We start from the raw sequence: 16,927 nt of genomic DNA, 5'->3' as shown, positions 1-16,927 counted from the left end.
TGGAAACCACTCAGGGCAAATGTTACTGTAGACTTACCAAGGAAAGCTCAGAAAGCTTTGAGACAGAAGAGGAAGTGGCCAATTCCGTGTGTGTGGCAGGGTGGAGGATTGGTTAGAAAAGGCAAGATTTGTCCCTGAACCCACATTGGGTCTTAGATGAAGAGTAGGAATGTGAAAAGGGCACGGAAAGAGGATAGGGTAGGCAGAGGGAATGCCTTAATGCTGTGTGTAAATTCAGAGGATTATGGAACAAAAAGAGTTCAGTGAGTAGGGAGTAGAATGGGGAAGGAGAGCATTTTGAAACACAACATCAGAAAGGTTAAAGGAAGCAAGTATATGAAAAGTTCTTTTTTGTTTTTGTTGAGACTAGGTCTTATTCTCTTACATAGTCACCTAGGATGGAGTGCAGTGGCAGGACCTCCAGAGCTCAAGTAATCTTCCCACTCCAACCTCCCTGAGTAGCTAATTTAAAAAATTTTTTTTGTAAAGTCAGGGTCTCTCTATGTTGCCCAGGCTGGTCTTGAACTCCTGTGCTCAAGTAGTCCTCCCACCTTGGCCTCCCAAAGTGTTGGGATTACAGGCGTGAGCCACTGTGCTCTGCCTAAAAGTTCCGAGTATAATGCTAACAATTTGGAATTTTGTGTTGTTAGAAATAGGTTCAGGGCTGGGCTCAGTGCCTCACGCCTGTAATCCCAACAGTTTGGGAGGCTGAGGCTGGTGAATCGCTGGAGCTCAGAAGTTCGAAATCAGCCTGGGCAACGTGGTAAAACCCCATCTTTATAAAAAGGAAGAAAAAAAAAAAGAAATAGATACAGATTTTTAGACAGGGAAATGATGTGAGTACATATGTGTTTTAGAAAGATTATTGTGTACTACAGGACAAAGATAGGCATCAAAAAATGAAAAAAAGATTCAAGATGAGATTTGAGTGAATAAAAAAAATGAAAAAAGAAAGATTGCTCTGGTGATGAGCGAAAGGATGAAAGAGTAGCTATTGCAGAAGTCTAGGTGAGAAGTGACAAAGCCTGACCTTGGAGAGAGGTTTTGGGGATGATCAAGGGATTGGATTCAGCTTTTTACTAGTGCAATATTGTTGCCATATTTTTAGATGAGGATTTTTTTTTTAGTGCTAGTCTGGGTAAAGGGCTCCTTTTTTGTCCAAAAGAACCTATTAGCAAGTCTGAATATTTCCAGGTTATATATGTTATATATAGCATGAGAGTGAATTGTTCATTAGCATAATTGAGAAATTAGAACTACGTCAGGTGTGATTTGGAAGAGAACTTGGAGTTTGTTATTATTTTTGAGATGGAGTCTCACTCTGCCATGCAGGCTGAAGTGCAGTGACGCCATATTGGCTCGCTGCAACCTCCACCTGCTGGGTTCAAGTGATTCATGTGCCTCGGCCCTCCCAAGTAGCTGGGATTACAGGCACATGCCACCAAACCTGGCTAATTTAGAACTTGGAGTTTGGACTGAAATTTATGTCTCTCAGTACTATTGATCTAGGCTTGTTGGAAGTGTTTTGCTCTCATCAAATTTCTCAATAGAAACTTGCTCATTGAGTTTTAGAGTTGGAAGAAATTATAGAGATTATCTAGTCCATAATGGCAAACACATTTTGGTTTATCAGCCAACTCAGATTGGAAGCTGCCAGAAGCACTGTGTTGGGAAGGATTCTGGTTGTAGGGGGTCTCTGAGAAATTGTAATATGATTGATCAGTGATGATGATCAACTGCCTATGGACAGTTATCTAGTAGGTAGTACATAGTATATGTCAGATATATGCTATTCTTAAGTTAGTCCAGTCTCTCAGTTTTCTGTTTTGTTGTTGTTTGTGTTTTGAGATGGAGTTTCGCTCTGTTGCCCAAGCTGGAGTGCAATGGTGCGATCTTGGTTCTCTGCAACCTCCTCCCAGATTCAAGTGATTCTTCTGCCTCAGCCTCTTGAGGTGCTGGGATTACAGGCATGGCCACCATGCCTTGACTAATTTTTTATATTTTTAGTAGAGATGGGGTTTTACCACATTGGCCAGGCCGGTCTTAAACTCCTGACCTCAGGTGATCTGCCTACCTTGGCCTCCCAAAGTGCTGGGGTTATAGGTATGAGCCACTGTGCCCAGCCTGTTTGTTTTAAAGGTTAAATAATTTACCTGAAACTAGTTAAGAGTAAGAGCTAGAACTAGAACTAGGTTTTGCAACTCTGGGTCTGGTATTCTCCGGTTTACCAAGATGAATATGCACTGTTGAAGAGTAGATATTAGACTAGAAAAGAAAAGGGAGATTTTTAGCCAGTGTCTCTTGACTGTTTAGGCAAGAGTTTAACAAGCAGTTTTGGCCTAGAAATGAGTTTTGTTGTATTCATTCTGGCTTAAGAAATTTGTGTTAGTACTGATAGGAAATACCTGTTTTGTTGTTTTGCCACTTTATTTCTGGTTGCCTAACCCTCTCAGTTTTGGATTTTGGGGACTGGTTTCTTTTATAAGAATTAAAACAAAAGTATGTAAGGTTATTTTTTTCTGTATTTATAGTACTTAGCCAAATTCTGGGCTCATAATAAGTGCTCAGTAAAGGCATGTTGACTTTTATGGCTGTAAATGATACTGGTTTTGAGTCAATATAATTAGTTAGGGGCTTCACAGAATTCAATTGCAGCATTCTCTGGTTGGGAGGTTGGCTTTCAGCTAAAAATGTTAAGTTGGAAACTATCCTCACAACTAGAAGCAGTTAACCAGAAGTGTTCCTGCCTCTGTCCTCCTCCAGTCTAGCAGTGTTCTTGTCCTTGAAAAACTGCTGCCAGCTCAGCTCTTTTGCTTCTTTTCAGAACTGACTATATCCAGATCCTTGGCATGCTTTTTCTTTTCCTGTCCCTAGGAGTCTCTAAGTTGCAGGGACTATCATTATGGTGACCCTTATAGGCCGAGTGTGTCTATATGGCCATCCTAATTTTGCCAAATAGCCATCAAACTCAGATTGGTATCTTTCCATAATATGTATGAATCATTTTCTCCCAATTCTTTCCTTTATCCTGTCTTCCCCATTAAAAATTATCTATCCCATGAAATTTTTAAAAGGACTGTGTGCTTTTAGAGTCCCAAGGTCATTGTAGATCTGATATGTTTAACTATTGAAGTAATGTGTTAATGGACTCTCCATCCTTTCTCAGGTACCATGCATTTCACAGTGGCCTTCTGGAGACAACGCCTTAACCCAAGGAAGTGACTCAAACTGTGAGAACTTTAGGTATGGTGATATCCTGTGAGAGAAATTTGGGGGCAAGAGTGATGCAGAGGCCAAGCTCTGGTCATATAACTGCTGTGAGGAGAGAGCAGTGTTGATGCTAGCTATATCAGTTGGTTGAACAAATAGGCAGTTTCACTTGGTTCTGAAGCCCAAAGCTGTCTCTGCCGGTATTAGCCTGTGAGCTCTTAATTTGAATCTTCTGACTTTTCTGTTTTTGTAGGTCCCTTCCACATACACATACTTTTTTCTATTTGTGTTGTTTTATGCACAGTTATCTCTGTATATGGTCTAGACATAAGCATGTGTAGGATTAAGAGGTGGGGAATTAAAAAGAAGACAACATGGCCAGGTGCAGTGGCTCATGCCTGTAATTAATTCCAGCGCTTTGTGGGGTTGAGGTGGAGGATCACTTGAACCCAAGAATGTGAGACCAGCCTGGACAACATGGCAAGACCCTGACTTCACACAAAATTAAAAAAAAAAAAAATCGCTGGTGTGTTGGTGGCATGTACCTGTTGTTCTAGCTGCTTGGGAGGCTGACATAGGAGTATCACTTGAACTCAGGAGGTTGAGGCTGCAGTGAGCCATGATGGCGCTGCTGCAGTCCAGCCTGGGTGACAGAGTGAGACCCCATCTGCTTATGCCTCCCAGGTTCAAAAAAGACAATATGGTTCAGTGGAGAAAGAATAGAGGACTTGGAAAGAAAAGATCTAGGTTCTGATTTGATTTGCTACTGACAAGCTGTGTGACTTTTGGCAAGTTATTTAATCTTGCCAGACCTCAGTTTATACATCTGTAAGATAGGTGAGTATTGGCTGGGCATGGTGGCTCATGCCTGTAATTCAAGGACTTTGGAGGACAAGGCGGGTGGATCATGAGGTCAAGAGATTGAGACCATCCTGGCCAACATGGTGAAACCCCGTTTCTACTGAAAATATAAAATTTAGCTGGGCATGGTGGCACATGCCTGTAGTCCCAGCTACTCAGGAGGCTGAGGCAAGAGAATCGCTTGAACCTGAGAGGTGGATGTTGCAGTGAGCCTAGATTGCTACACTGCACTACAGCCTGGTGATAGAGCGAGACTTTGCCTCAAAAAAAGAAAAGAAAAGTATTGATTCCCATCTCCCTCCCTGGCATTGTTGAGAAGACCAGATAGAATAACACCTATTAAATCTTTAGAAAAGGAAATGAATTAGTGACTTAAAATGTTATCAGGGCTGGATGAGGTGGCTCACACCTGTAATCCCAGCACTGAGGTCAAGAGATTGAGACCATCCTGGCCAATATGGTAAAACCCCGTCTCTACTAAAAATGCAAAAAAAAATTAACCAGGCCTGGTGGTGCATGCCTGTAGTCCCAGCTACTTGGGAGGGTGAGGCAGGAGAATTGCTTGAAACCAGAAAATGGAAGTTGCGGTGAGCCGGAATCGCACCACTGCACTCCAGCCTGGTGATAGAGCGAGACTCCATCTCAAAAAAAAAAAAATGTTATCAGGCTGGGTGTGGTGGCTCATGCCTGTAATCCCAGCACTTTGGGAGGCTGAGGTAGGCTGATCATGGGGTCAAGAGATGGAGACTGTCCTGGCCAACATGGTGAAACCCCATCTCTAATAAGAATACAAAAATTAGTGGGATGTGGTGGCATGTGCCTGTAGTCCCAGCTACTTGTGTGACTGAAGCAGGAAAATCACTTGAACCCACGAGGTGGAAGCTGCAGTGAGCTAAGACTGTGCTGTTACACTCCAGCCTGGGCAACAGAGTGAGACTCTGTCCCCAAACAAAAGAAAAAAAACGTAATCTAGATCCACAAGGTGAGAGAATTTGACAATAATGTTGTGAAGGAAAACATGAGGACAAGACAGATCACTTTAAAAGGTCAGGAGAGAAGGAAGACTACTGGGTAAGAAAAAAATAGAACGTAAAGTTAAGCAGTGAGAATAGGAAGTGAATGAAGTTGAGCAGGTGAATTGTTAGATAAGAAAGTGGAATAGGAAGATCGTGGTAAAACAGAACTAAAATATGATCCAGCAATGCCACTTCTGGATATATATCCACAGGAAATAAAATCACTTTTTTTTTTTGAGATGGAGTCTCGCCCAGGCTAGAATACAGTGGCATGATCTTGGCTCACTGCAGCTTCTGTCTCCTGGGTTCAAGCAATTCTCCTGTCTCAGCCTCCTGAGTAGCTGTGACTACAAGCATGCACCACCACACCCGGCTGATTTTGTATTTTTGATAGAGACGGGGTTTCACCCGTGTTGGCCAGGCTGATCTTGAACTCCTGACCTCAGGTGATCTACCCCACCTTGGCCTCCCAAAGTGCTGGGATTACAGGCGCAAGCCAAGGCTGGCTCTGTTCTTTTTTATAATTAAGAGGAAGGAAGGAAATGGTGGGATGATTTGTGATAGCTACTATAAAGCAATTTAAAAAACATTTTAAAGTATTATTAAAGCATTTTAAATATCTTTAAAATATTTCTCAGCATATTCATTTCATCATGAGCTCACAAAGCAATTCTTTGTGGATAGATACTTGAGTCAACATTCAGGAGACCTGGGTTCTAGCCTTGGTATTGTTGATCACTTAAATTCTGTGATCTTGGGCAGTTCACTTAAATCTCCTGGGGGCATGGTTTCCTCACTTATCTATTGAATATTTTGACTGTGATTTCTCAGGTTCTTTCCAGCTCACTCTATTATATTCTGTGCTTTATATGCTAACTCACTTATTTTTCACAGCTTTGTTGACATCACAATATATGACTGATACTAGAAATATCTTGTAATAAGGCTTCATAATATCCAGTGCTTTTAAATCAGAAACCGTGTTATTTTAAGTTCTACTTTAAACACTGGCACCGAGAGACCTGTAGGAAACATAAGTATGGAAAGTTTAGGTTTGTATTATTTGACAAGTATCTTCGAGCTATTGAGCTGCTGTTGTGCTAGGTTCCAAGGGGTACTCACTCATATATAAAACTCCAAGGATTTTGTCAGGAAAACAAACTTGCTTGCCGGTGATTGATTATTATAAAAAGCAACAAGGTAAATGTTAAAATGTTATAAGAGTTTCATGCATTGCAATTCAAGAAATTAAGATTTTTTGGTTCCTTTAACATAATTGAATGTGTTTTTTGTTTTTTTTTTTTTTAAGATGGAGTCTTGCTCTGTCACCAGATTGGAGTGCTGTGGTGTGATCTTGGCTCACTGCAACCTCTGCCTTCTGGTTCAAGCAATTCCCCTGCCTCAGCCTCCTGAGTAGCTGGGACTACAAGCATGCACCACCATGCCTGGCAAATTTTTTTGTATATTAGTGGAGACAGGGTTTCACCATGTTGGCCAGGATGGTCTCGATCTCCTGACCTCGTGATCTGCCTGCCTCGGCCTCCCAAAGTGCTGGGATTACAGACATGAGCCATCACATCCAGCCTCTTTTTTTTTTTCACTCTCTTTTTGAGATGGAGTTTTGCTCTTGTTGCCCAGGATGGAGTGCAATGTGTGATCTCGGCTCACTGCAACCTCCGCCTCTTGGGTTCAAGCAGTTCTCCTGCCTGAGCCTCCCAAGTAGCTGGGATTATAGGCATTTGCTATCGTGCCCGGCTAATTTTATTTTTAAGAGATGGGATTTCACCATGTTGGTCAGGCTGGTCTCAAACTCCTGACTTCAAATGATCCACTTACCTTGTCCTCCTAATATTCTGGGATTACAGGCATAAACCACTGTGCCTGGCCAAATGTATTTTTTTTTTTCTGAGACAGTCTCACTCTCTTGCCCAGGCTGGAGTGCAGTGGCGCAATCTTGGCTCACTGCAACAGCCTCACCCTCCTGGGTAGCTGAGATTACAGGTGCTCACCACCATGCCTAGCTAATTTTTATATTTTTACTAGAAACAGAATTTCACCATGTTGGCCAGGCTGGTCTCGAACCGACCTCAGTTGATCGGCCTGCCTTGGCCTCCCAAAGTGCTGGGATTACAGGTGCGAGCCACTGCACCCAGCCTAACATAATTCAATGTCTTCTAAGTGCCCCTCTGTGCTAGACATTGCAGGGATTCATGGTCAAAAAGCAATCTCTGCCCTCCAGCAAGTTGCATTGTTTTTTTCTTTTCATGTCTGGAGATTGCTTACCCTAATAGCTATATCCTTCTATCCCAGGAAAGAGAGGAATTTTAATACTATGTCATCACTTATAGGTTAAGAATTCATCTGCATGTTGAGCTTAAATCCAGAAATATCTAATAACTTGCTTGCTTCCTGAGAAAATGTTTATTATTTTATTGGATTCTACAACATTTTCTTTGTCATTTTGTGGCAAGATAAGCTTCAGAAATACCATCTGCCTTTAGGTGAACTTTGGTTTGCTTGTTAGTCATTCCTTCATGTAAAGAAAGAGTAGGTTCTATAATTTTGTTTTAATTATTTTTCCAAATAATCAGTTCAGTTGGTCACAAAGGAAAGGATTTTAGTCTAAAGGATTATATTGTAGGAGTTAACAGTGATTATTAGAGATAGGTTGATTTTGAATTTTGACTCTACTGTGTATTGGTGTTTTGATCTTGGCCAACTTGCCTAACTTCTTTGTGCCTTCGTTTTCTCATCTGTAAATTGGGAATAGTAATAGCATATATACATAGGTATAATGTGTTTCTGCTTTAATAAGACTTGGCTCACAGTAAGTATGAAGTGTTATTGTTTTCATTATCATCACCACCAACCTTATCTTTCTTAAAGTTGTGATCTGAGTTCATTAATCATTCAATAAACCTATTTAGGCTAAGCATTGTAAATTTTAATGCTTGCAAGGGCTGGATGAACATTTAGTAAGTAATGATAGATCAGATTGGGACGTTAAGTGAACTAGGGAATTCATGCCCCTCCAAGGGAGCAGCCGTTAAAGCAGCTTTGGCTTACGATTTTTTTTTTTTTTTTTTTGAGATAACGTTTCATTCCTGTTACCCAGGCTGGAGTGCAGTGGCATGATCTTGACTAATTGCAACCTCTGCCTCCTGGGTTCAAGCGATTCTTCTGCCTCGGCCTCCTGAGTAGCTTGAATTACAGGCACTCGCCACCACACCTGGCTAATTTTTTGTATTTTTAGTAGAGACAGGGTTTCATCATATTGGCCAGGCTGGTGGAACTCCTGATCTCAGGTGAGCAACCTGCCTTGGCCTCCCAAAATGCTGGGATAACAGGCATAAGCCACCACTCCCAGCCTGATTCTTCTTTTTGTTAATGGTGGTAAAAGTAAGTATGTGAAGTTATGTATATGTTATTTAGCTCAATTTAGCCATTCCACAGTGTGTACATATTTTGAAACATGTTATAGGCTGGGCATGGTGGCTCATGACGGTAATCCCAGCACTTTCAGAGGCGAAGGGAGGATGATCATTTGAGGCCAGGAGTTTGAAACCAGCCTGGATAACATAGTGAGACCCTGTCTTTATTTTATTTCAATAAATAAATGAAACCTATTTTACATGGTAAATATATACTTGTTTGTTAATTAAAAATAATAAGAAAAATACTACTTAAGGTCTTAGGAATACACTCACAATGTATTGGTAGTTAAAAAGTTTTTTTCAGGCCAGGTGCAGTGGTTCACATTTGTAATCCCAGCACTTTTGGGAGGGTGAGGCAGTAGAATTGCTTGAGCCTAGGAGTTTGAGACTAGCTTGAGCAACATAGTGAGATCCCATCATTATATTTTTCAAAATTAAAAAGAAAGTTTTCAGAAGGTTAAAAAAATAAATTGAGGCAAAAATCACTATTTTAAGGTGTACAGTTCAGTATTGGCTTGCTTTTGACCTTGGAGAGAGTGCAGACCAAGTGTGGCGTGAACATCTTAATTTTTTTCTAAAGAGAAGCTGGAAATCCAGATTTTGTAATAAATTTTTATTGTTAAATGTTGGCAACTTATGAATTCATAATATAAACACTGTGGGCCAAACAAATTACCACTGTGGGCAGAATTTGTCTTGTGGCTTGCCGCTTTATAGTCTCTGATCTGCGGCTTGACTTTCTGGAGCATGTTCTCTGCTCTCTGGGAAGAAAGTTCTTACCTACATAAAGATTTAACCAGCCTGGGAAACATGGTGATACCCCATCTCTACCAAAAAAAACCCACAAACATTAGCCAGGTGTGATGCTGGTTTTGGCCTGCAGTCCCAGCTGAAGTGGGAGGGTCCCTTAAGTCTGGGATGTTGAGGCTACCCTGAACTCATGTCACTGCACTGATAACATGTCACTGCACTGATATCATGTCACTGCACTCTAGTCTGGGCAACAAAGTGAGACCCTGTCTGAGAAAAAACAAAGCAAAACAAAACAGTTCAAACAATACCTCAAAGCAGTCTAGTGCTGAATGATTATTATATGCAGAATAATTATTAAGGCAGAGAGACTGGGGGAAGTTATTTAAGGTAAGGATTGAGAATGTGCAAAGGTGCAGAAGCAGGAATGGACCTCAGGTGGTAGAGTTTAATTTTAGAGGATTTGTGTGGTCTGGTATTAGACAAAAGTTTTGAAAAGCTAAGAAGAGTCAATCTCTTATTTTGGATAACCTTGAGACCTATTGGGTGATAGGATAAAATGATATTTTATGAAGATTTATTTGGCAAAATTGAGATCTGTAGTATTTACTAGGGTTGGAGGCAGGTAGACCAGGCCGTGGAGGTGGCAGTGTGAATGAAAAGAAAGGGCAGAACCTTGTATAAAAACAAAAGCTTGCAGTAGATAAAAGAGGGCCAATTTTGAAAGCTTTTTCTCTATTGACTTTTGTAAAAGTCAGGCTATATTTCTCTTTACATGTTGTGAGTCTTGCTTTATCCCTTACTCAGTCCCAGCACTGTCCTTGATGGATTACATACATATTTTCATGATTTCCCAGTTTGTACAAGTAGAATAGAAAGAAAAACAAGGCCAGGCATGGTGACTCACACTTGTAATTCCAGCACTTTGGGAGGCTGAGGCAGGTGGATCACTTGAGGCCAGGAGTTTGAGACCAGCCTGGCCAACATGGTGAACCCCTGTGTCTACTAAAAACATAAAAAATTAGCCTGGTGTGGTGGCACACTTTTTTAGTCTCTGATGCTTGGGAGTCTGGGGCAGAAGAATCTCTGAAACCTGGGAGGCAGAGGTTGTAGTGAGCTGAGACCAAGCCACTGTCCTCCAGCTTGGGTGACAGAGCAAGATCCTGTCTCAAAAAGAAAAAACCCCAAAGTAGCTCAACTACTCATTACATTTCTTGTTTGGGGTTTTTTGTGATCTCAGTTAACCTCTGATATAGTTCATATACCTTAGTTTATACATGGAATTTTTATATTTACCAAGGTTTGGAAACAATGACAAGTTGTTTGCTCTTAGAAAGATGTAGAATTTTTCTGCAGAAACTTGACATAGTAACTGATACGGCTGGGCATGGTAGCTCACGCCTGTAATCCCAGCACTTTGGGAGGCTGACCCGGGCAGATCACTTGAGCCCAGGTGTTTGAGATTAGCCTGGGCAACAACATGGAGAAACCCTGTCTCTACAAAAAACAAAAAATTAGCTGGGGATTGTGGTGTGTGCCTGTAGCCCCAGTTACCCAGGAGGCTAAGGTGGGAGGATTTTCTGGTCCCAGGAAGTCAAGGCTGCAGTGATTGACTTATGATTATACTATAGTACTCCAGCCTAGGCAACGGAGTGAGACCCTGTCTCAAAAAAAAAAGATTCAGAAGGTTTGAAGAAACTGAGAAATGTTGTAGAAAGGTGGAGTATGTTTGTTCTGTAAAACTTGAGAAAGTGATTTTTAGGATGTTATTTTCTTTTTTTTTTTTTGAGACGGAGTTTTGCTGTTATTACCCAGACTGGAGTGCAATGGCACGATCTCGGCTCACCGCAACCTCCGCCTTCTGGGTTCAAGCAATTCTCCTGCCTCAGCCTCCCGAGTAGCTGGGACTACAGGCACGCACCACCATGCCCAGCTAATTTTTTGTATTTTTAGTAGAGACGGGGTTTCACCTTGTTGACCAGGATGGTCTCAATCTGTTGACCTCGTGATCCACCCGCCTTGGCCTCCCAAAGTGCTGGGATTATAGGCAAGCCACCGCGCCCAGCCTAGGATGTTATTTTCTAAATAAAGTTTAGATTTTGTTCTGTTTATACTTTCTCATGAAACTTTTTTTTACATACCTGGGAAGGTATTTCTTATTCTTGGTCAAATACAAAATGTCATTATTTTAGAGTCTATAGTCTTTTTAGCAAGTAAGCTGAATAGTATGTTAGCTGTAGTCTGAGTATTAAGAATATTTGAGGTATGTGTTAAAAAGAGATATAGGCCAGGTGCGGTGGCTCACCCCTGTAATCCCAGTACTTTGGGAGGCCAAGGCGGGTGGCTCACGAGGTCAAGAGGTCAAGACCATCCTGGCCAACATGGTAAAACCCCGTCTCTACTAAAAGAAATACAAAAATTAGCCGGGTGTTTGGCATGCGCCTGTAGTCCCAGCTACTCCGGAGGCTGAGGCGGAGAATCGCTTGAACCCGGGAGGGGCAGATTGCTGGGAGCTGAGACTGCGCCACTGTGCTCCAGCCTGGTGACAGAGCAAAACTCTGTCTCAAAAAAAAAAAAGAGATGTGAAAAAATATCTGAGATATAGCAAAGTTCTTCTCATGGATGAATAAGAATACTGAACTGGGCCTCTAAAAAAAAGTACAGAAAATTCTCTCTGTCATAGAGATGCAGTAGAGTCAAATGAACTAAATCTAAATCTCATTTAATGAAGAAGGGATTTTTCCTTTATTTTTGAAGTGTGTTCTAACCTAGTTTTTGGAATTCATTTGTTCATTAAAAGGATTTTTAGGTGGTTAGTTTAATTATAGCTCTGTTTTGGGAATGGGAAGGAAAAGAATGTGAGAGGGAGATTAACTGTATTTACTTCTGTGGAAAGTCAGTAGTCAAAAGGAAATTCCGGATTATTTATTTATTTGTTTATCTAAAAATATGGAACACTTGGTGAATTTTCACTTTATCCTTGCTCAGAGGATATGCTAATCTCTGTATTGTTCTAATTTTTTAGTATGTATGCTGCTGAAGCAAACACACAGATTTTTGTTTGTTTGTTTGTTATTGGGTTTTTTGGAGGAAAGCTATTTACTACAGGTCTTAATTAAAAACATATTATTCTGTATATATTGAAATGTGCAGAATCTTACTGCTGCTGCTTTTCATTATCTAGAAAGTTGCTTACATCCCTGTGTACTATTATCTTCTCTCCCTTTGTTTTTGCCCTTGGGGGTTGATACTTTTTTATTGCTTTATTTCATTTTTTTTGTGAGGTTTTGGGAGGGAATGGGGAATGGAGTGTGTTCATTCTTCCTGGCTGGTTGATTTTACTATAGAAATTGATGTTTTCATCTCTAAGGGACAAAAAATATTAGGAAAATACCTATGCTAATTATTTTTCTATTGTGGTAAAATACACATTACATACAATTTACCATTTTAAATATTATTAAGTTTTCCATTCAGTGACATTAATTACATTTATCTTGTTATGTGACCATTACCACTATCAGTCTCTAGAACTTTTTTATCTTCCAAAACTGAAACTCGTACGTGTTAAACAATAATTTTCTATTTCACCTCCTCCCTGCCTTGAAAACTACTATTCTGTTTTCTGTCTCTATGAATTCAACTATTCTAGGCACCTCATTGTAAAAGTGGAGTCATACAATATTTGTCATTTTGTGTCTGGCATATTTCACTTAACATAATGTGTTCAGGTTTCATTTTTTACCATGTGTCAGAATTTTATTCCTTTTTAAGGCTGAATAATATTCCATTGTTTGTATATACTGCATTTTCTTTATCCATCAGTCGATGAACATTTGGCTTATTTCTACCTTTTGGTCATTGTGAATAATGCTACTGTGAACATTGGTGTACAAATATCTCTTTGTGGCTGGGCATGGTGGCTCTCACCTGTAATCTCAGCACTGTGAGAAGCCAGGGTGGGTGGATCGCCTGAGCCCAGGCATTTGAGACCAGCCTGGGCAACTTGGCAAAACCCGGTCTCTACTAAAAATACAAAAAAAGTAGCCAGGCGGGCCTGTATTCCCGGCTACTCAAGAGGCTGAGGTGGGAAGCTTGCTTCAGCCTGGGAGGTGGAGGTTGCAGTGAGCCGAGATCACACCACTGCACTCCAGCTTGGGTGATAGACTGAAATCCTGTCTCAAAAGTAAACAAACTTGCTGGGCGCAGTGGCTCATGCCTGTAATGCCAGCACTTTGGGAGGCCAAGGTGGGCAGATCCCCTGGGGTCAGGAAGTCGAGAGCAGCCTGGCCAGCATGATGAAACCCCCATCTCTATCAAAAATACAAAAATTAGCTGGGAGTGATGGTGAATGCCTGTAATACCAGCTACTCGGGAGACTGAGGCAGGAATCACTTGAACCTGGGAGCAGATGTTACAGTGAGCTGAGATTGCACCATTGCACTCCAGCCTGGGCAATAGAGTGAGACTGTGTCTCCAAAAAAAAAAAAAAAAGTAATCAAACCAAAATCAAATACCTCTTTGTGACCTAGCTTTCACTTCTTTTATGTAATACTCATAATTGGAATTGCTGGATCATATGGTAATTCTGTTGTTGTTCTTTTTGGGACAGGGTCTTGCTCTTTTACCCAGACTGGAGTGCAGTGACACAGTGATGGCTCACTGCAACCCTGGCCTCTTGGGCTTGGGTGATCCTTCTGTCTCAGCCTTCTGAGTAGCTGGACCACAGGCATGTACCACCATGCTTTTTTTTTTGTAGAGACATGGTCTTCCTCTCAACATGTTGCCCAGGCTGTTCTCAAACTCTTGGGCTCAAGCTACCCTTCCACGCAGCCTCAGCCTCCCAGAGTACTGGGATTATAGGCATGAGCCATTGCACCCGGCTGATAATTGTATTTTTAATTTTTTGAGGAATTACTATAGTGTTTTTCACAAGGACTATATAATTTTACATTCTCACAAACAGTGCACAACAGTTTCAGTTTTTCACATTTATACCAACCTTTATTATTTCCTGTTTTTGTTTTTGGTAATACTCATAATGGGTATGAAATGGAATCTTACCTTGATTTATAATTCTCTAAAGATAATGATATTGAGCATCTTTTTGTGTACTTATCGGCCATTTGTATATCTTTGGATAAATGTCATATCAACTCCTTTCTACATGTTAAACGTTGGTTTATCTGTTTTTTGGTGTCCTAATCATTGCCTAGGTTGCTGCAGTGGGAGTGGAGAAGGAACAAAGAAATCTGTAACTGGTTGTGATCAATTAGTTGTAAACACCGATGAACTTGGACCAGCCAAGGCCTGTAATACTTTTTTTTTTTTTTTTTTTTTTTTGAGACCGAGTTTTGTTCTGTTGCCCAGGCTGGAGTGTAATGGCGCAGTCTTGGCTCACTGCAACCTCTGCCTCCTAGGTTCAAGCATTTCCTCAGCCTCCTGAGTAGCTGGGATTACAGTTGAGCGCCATCACGCCTGGCTAATTTTTGTATTTTTAGTAGAGATGGGGTTTTACCATGTTGGCCAGGCTGGTCTTGAACTCCTCACCTCTGATCCACCCACCTTAGCCTCCCAAAGTGCTGGGATTACAGGATTACAGGCATGAGCCAGTGTGACTGGCTGCCTGTAAATCTTTCTTTTTTTTTTCCTTTTCTCTTTTGCTGCGTCCATTGAGGACAGAGCAACAGCCTGTAATTCTTAAATAATGCTTAGAAATGATCTGAGAAAGGTTTGCTGGAAGGATGAGGAATGATGGATTATATTTTGAGAATGTATGGATGTTATGAGATGGTCAGAAACAAGAATTTTTTTTTTTTTGAGACAGTGTTTAGGTCTTGTTGCCCAAGCTCACTGCAACCTCCACCTCCCAGGTTCAAGTGATTCTGTTGCCTCAGCCTTCTAAGTAGCTGGGATTACGGGTGCATGACACTGCACCTGGATAATTTCTTTTTTTTTTTTTTAGTAGAGACAGAGGTGTTACCATGTTGGCCAGGCTGGTCTCGATCTCCTTATCTCTTGATCTGCTTGCCTCGGCCTCCCAAAATGCTGAGATTATGGGCATGAACCATCTTGCCCGGCCTTGTTTTTTTTTTTTTTTAGTAGAAATGGGGTCAGGCTGGTCTCAAACTCCTGACCTTAGGTGATTCACTTGCCTCAGCCTTGCAAAGAGCTGGGATTACAGGCATGAGCCACTGCCTCAACAGGACTGAGGATTCCTTAGAGCCAGGAAATTCAACATTATATATAATTAGGTGTATAATTTCACACAAGCATTTTTGCAAGAGAATAATACTTAACAGTAGTACGATAATATTTATATTTATTGTGGCATGTCAAATGCTTTAAAGGCTAGCAGTAGTCAATCAAAGCTAGAAACAACTTGTAATAGTTAATTTTGAAATGTTTGTCAGAAAGGGGAAGAAATTACCTTCTGGAATATTAGGTACAGAGTTCTTATTAGCAAATGAATGCTAAAAGTTAGATTCTGGTGCCAATTTCCTTAAACTCTGTTCATACTGTTCAACCTTGAAAGTTGTAGCTTCCTCTTTTTTTCTTTGAATAAGATAGTTGTCCTTTTTTGCATATGCTTTAGAATCCATGCTGATATGTTTGGTTGGAAAATGGGAAAGGAGCTTTTCTTGTTCTGAGATCATTGTGTGATATTTAGAACCAAAGTGTCACTATTATGTGGGAGAGAATGGTTCGTATTCTACCTCTTTGTTAACTCAATTTTCTCTAGTACAATAGGAAGCAACCTCTTTCCCTATCATGAGGGGTTTTGTGTTCATTCCCACTTGCTTAGTTGAGAAATTAAATTATGGAAATGGGTATTATATATCAAATATTGTTATTAGATATATATCTGCTCCAACCTAAATAACTTTCATTCCTTCTGCCAATACCTTCAGTAGCCCATACACCAAGGTCAGCTCCTTTGTGGGGTTTTTTTTTTTTTTTGAGATGGAGTCTTGCTCTATCACCCAGGCTGTAGTGCAGTGGTGCGATCTTGGCTCATGACAGTCTGTCTCCCAGGTTCAAGCAGTTCTCAGCCTCCAAGTAGCTAGGATTACGGGTGCCTGTCACCATAACCAACTAAGCTCCTTTGTGATTATTAGTGGAGAATGGGATCTAAAAAATGTTCCTGTGTCCGGGTGTGGTGGCTCATGCCTGTAATCCCAGCACTTTGCGGGGCTGAGGCAGGCGGATCACAAGGTCAGGAATTCGACACCAGCTTGACCAACATGATGATACCCCGTCACTAATTTTAAAAAAAATGTTCCGGTGTTCCTTCTAGCTAGTCTGTGCTACTGTGCCCCTAGATAATGGGATCTAGTTTTTCACTTCAGTAATGGTTTGGGAACATGGCAAAGTGGCCCTGTCCAGGGGAGACATACTATTCGGTACGTATTTCTAGTTTACCACACATACTTATATATTTTTATGTATTTTATGGTAAAACTGTTTGAGAGTTTGGCTTCAAATAGGTTTTAGATCTCTGAATACCACTATGTACTTTAGCTCTTTGAACTCTGGACTTCCTGCCACACGCAGTTTATCTCCTTACTGGTTTTCTGTGTCTGTCTTCTGAAATGTCATTTTGGTGGATTCTTCTAAGAACATATAGGGCAGGCAGGGCACTGTGGCTCACGCCTG

The 16,927-nt window shown here is 41.0% G+C and overlaps 1 protein-coding gene and 1 non-coding gene across 6 annotated transcripts in view; one reads left to right on the top strand and one right to left on the bottom strand.

Annotated features, from left to right (window-relative positions):
* The window catches only part of ITCH (itchy E3 ubiquitin protein ligase), a 150,142-nt gene that overhangs the window by 2,342 nt on the left and 130,873 nt on the right, over window positions 1–16,927 (top strand). For 4 of the 5 annotated variants that reach the window (XR_004742718.3, XM_035298061.3, XM_035298058.3 and 1 more), the window contains exon 2: window positions 3,167–3,243. The exons of the other annotated variant lie outside the window; for it this stretch is intronic. The gene's annotated coding sequence lies outside the window, so the exon portion shown is untranslated. The remainder of the gene's footprint in view (window positions 1–3,166; window positions 3,244–16,927) is intronic. 5 annotated transcript variants of the gene reach the window in all.
* Window positions 12,215–12,318, bottom strand: LOC118154284 (U6 spliceosomal RNA). Its single transcript, XR_004744163.1, has one exon. It is a non-coding gene; the product is annotated as a U6 spliceosomal RNA (small nuclear RNA).

This window comes from Callithrix jacchus, chromosome 5 (assembly GCF_049354715.1).
Source record: "Callithrix jacchus isolate 240 chromosome 5, calJac240_pri, whole genome shotgun sequence".
NCBI lineage: Eukaryota > Metazoa > Chordata > Mammalia > Primates > Cebidae > Callithrix > Callithrix jacchus.
The sequence above is the reverse complement of the archived record's forward strand: the minus strand, read 5'-3'. Positions and strand labels throughout refer to the sequence as shown.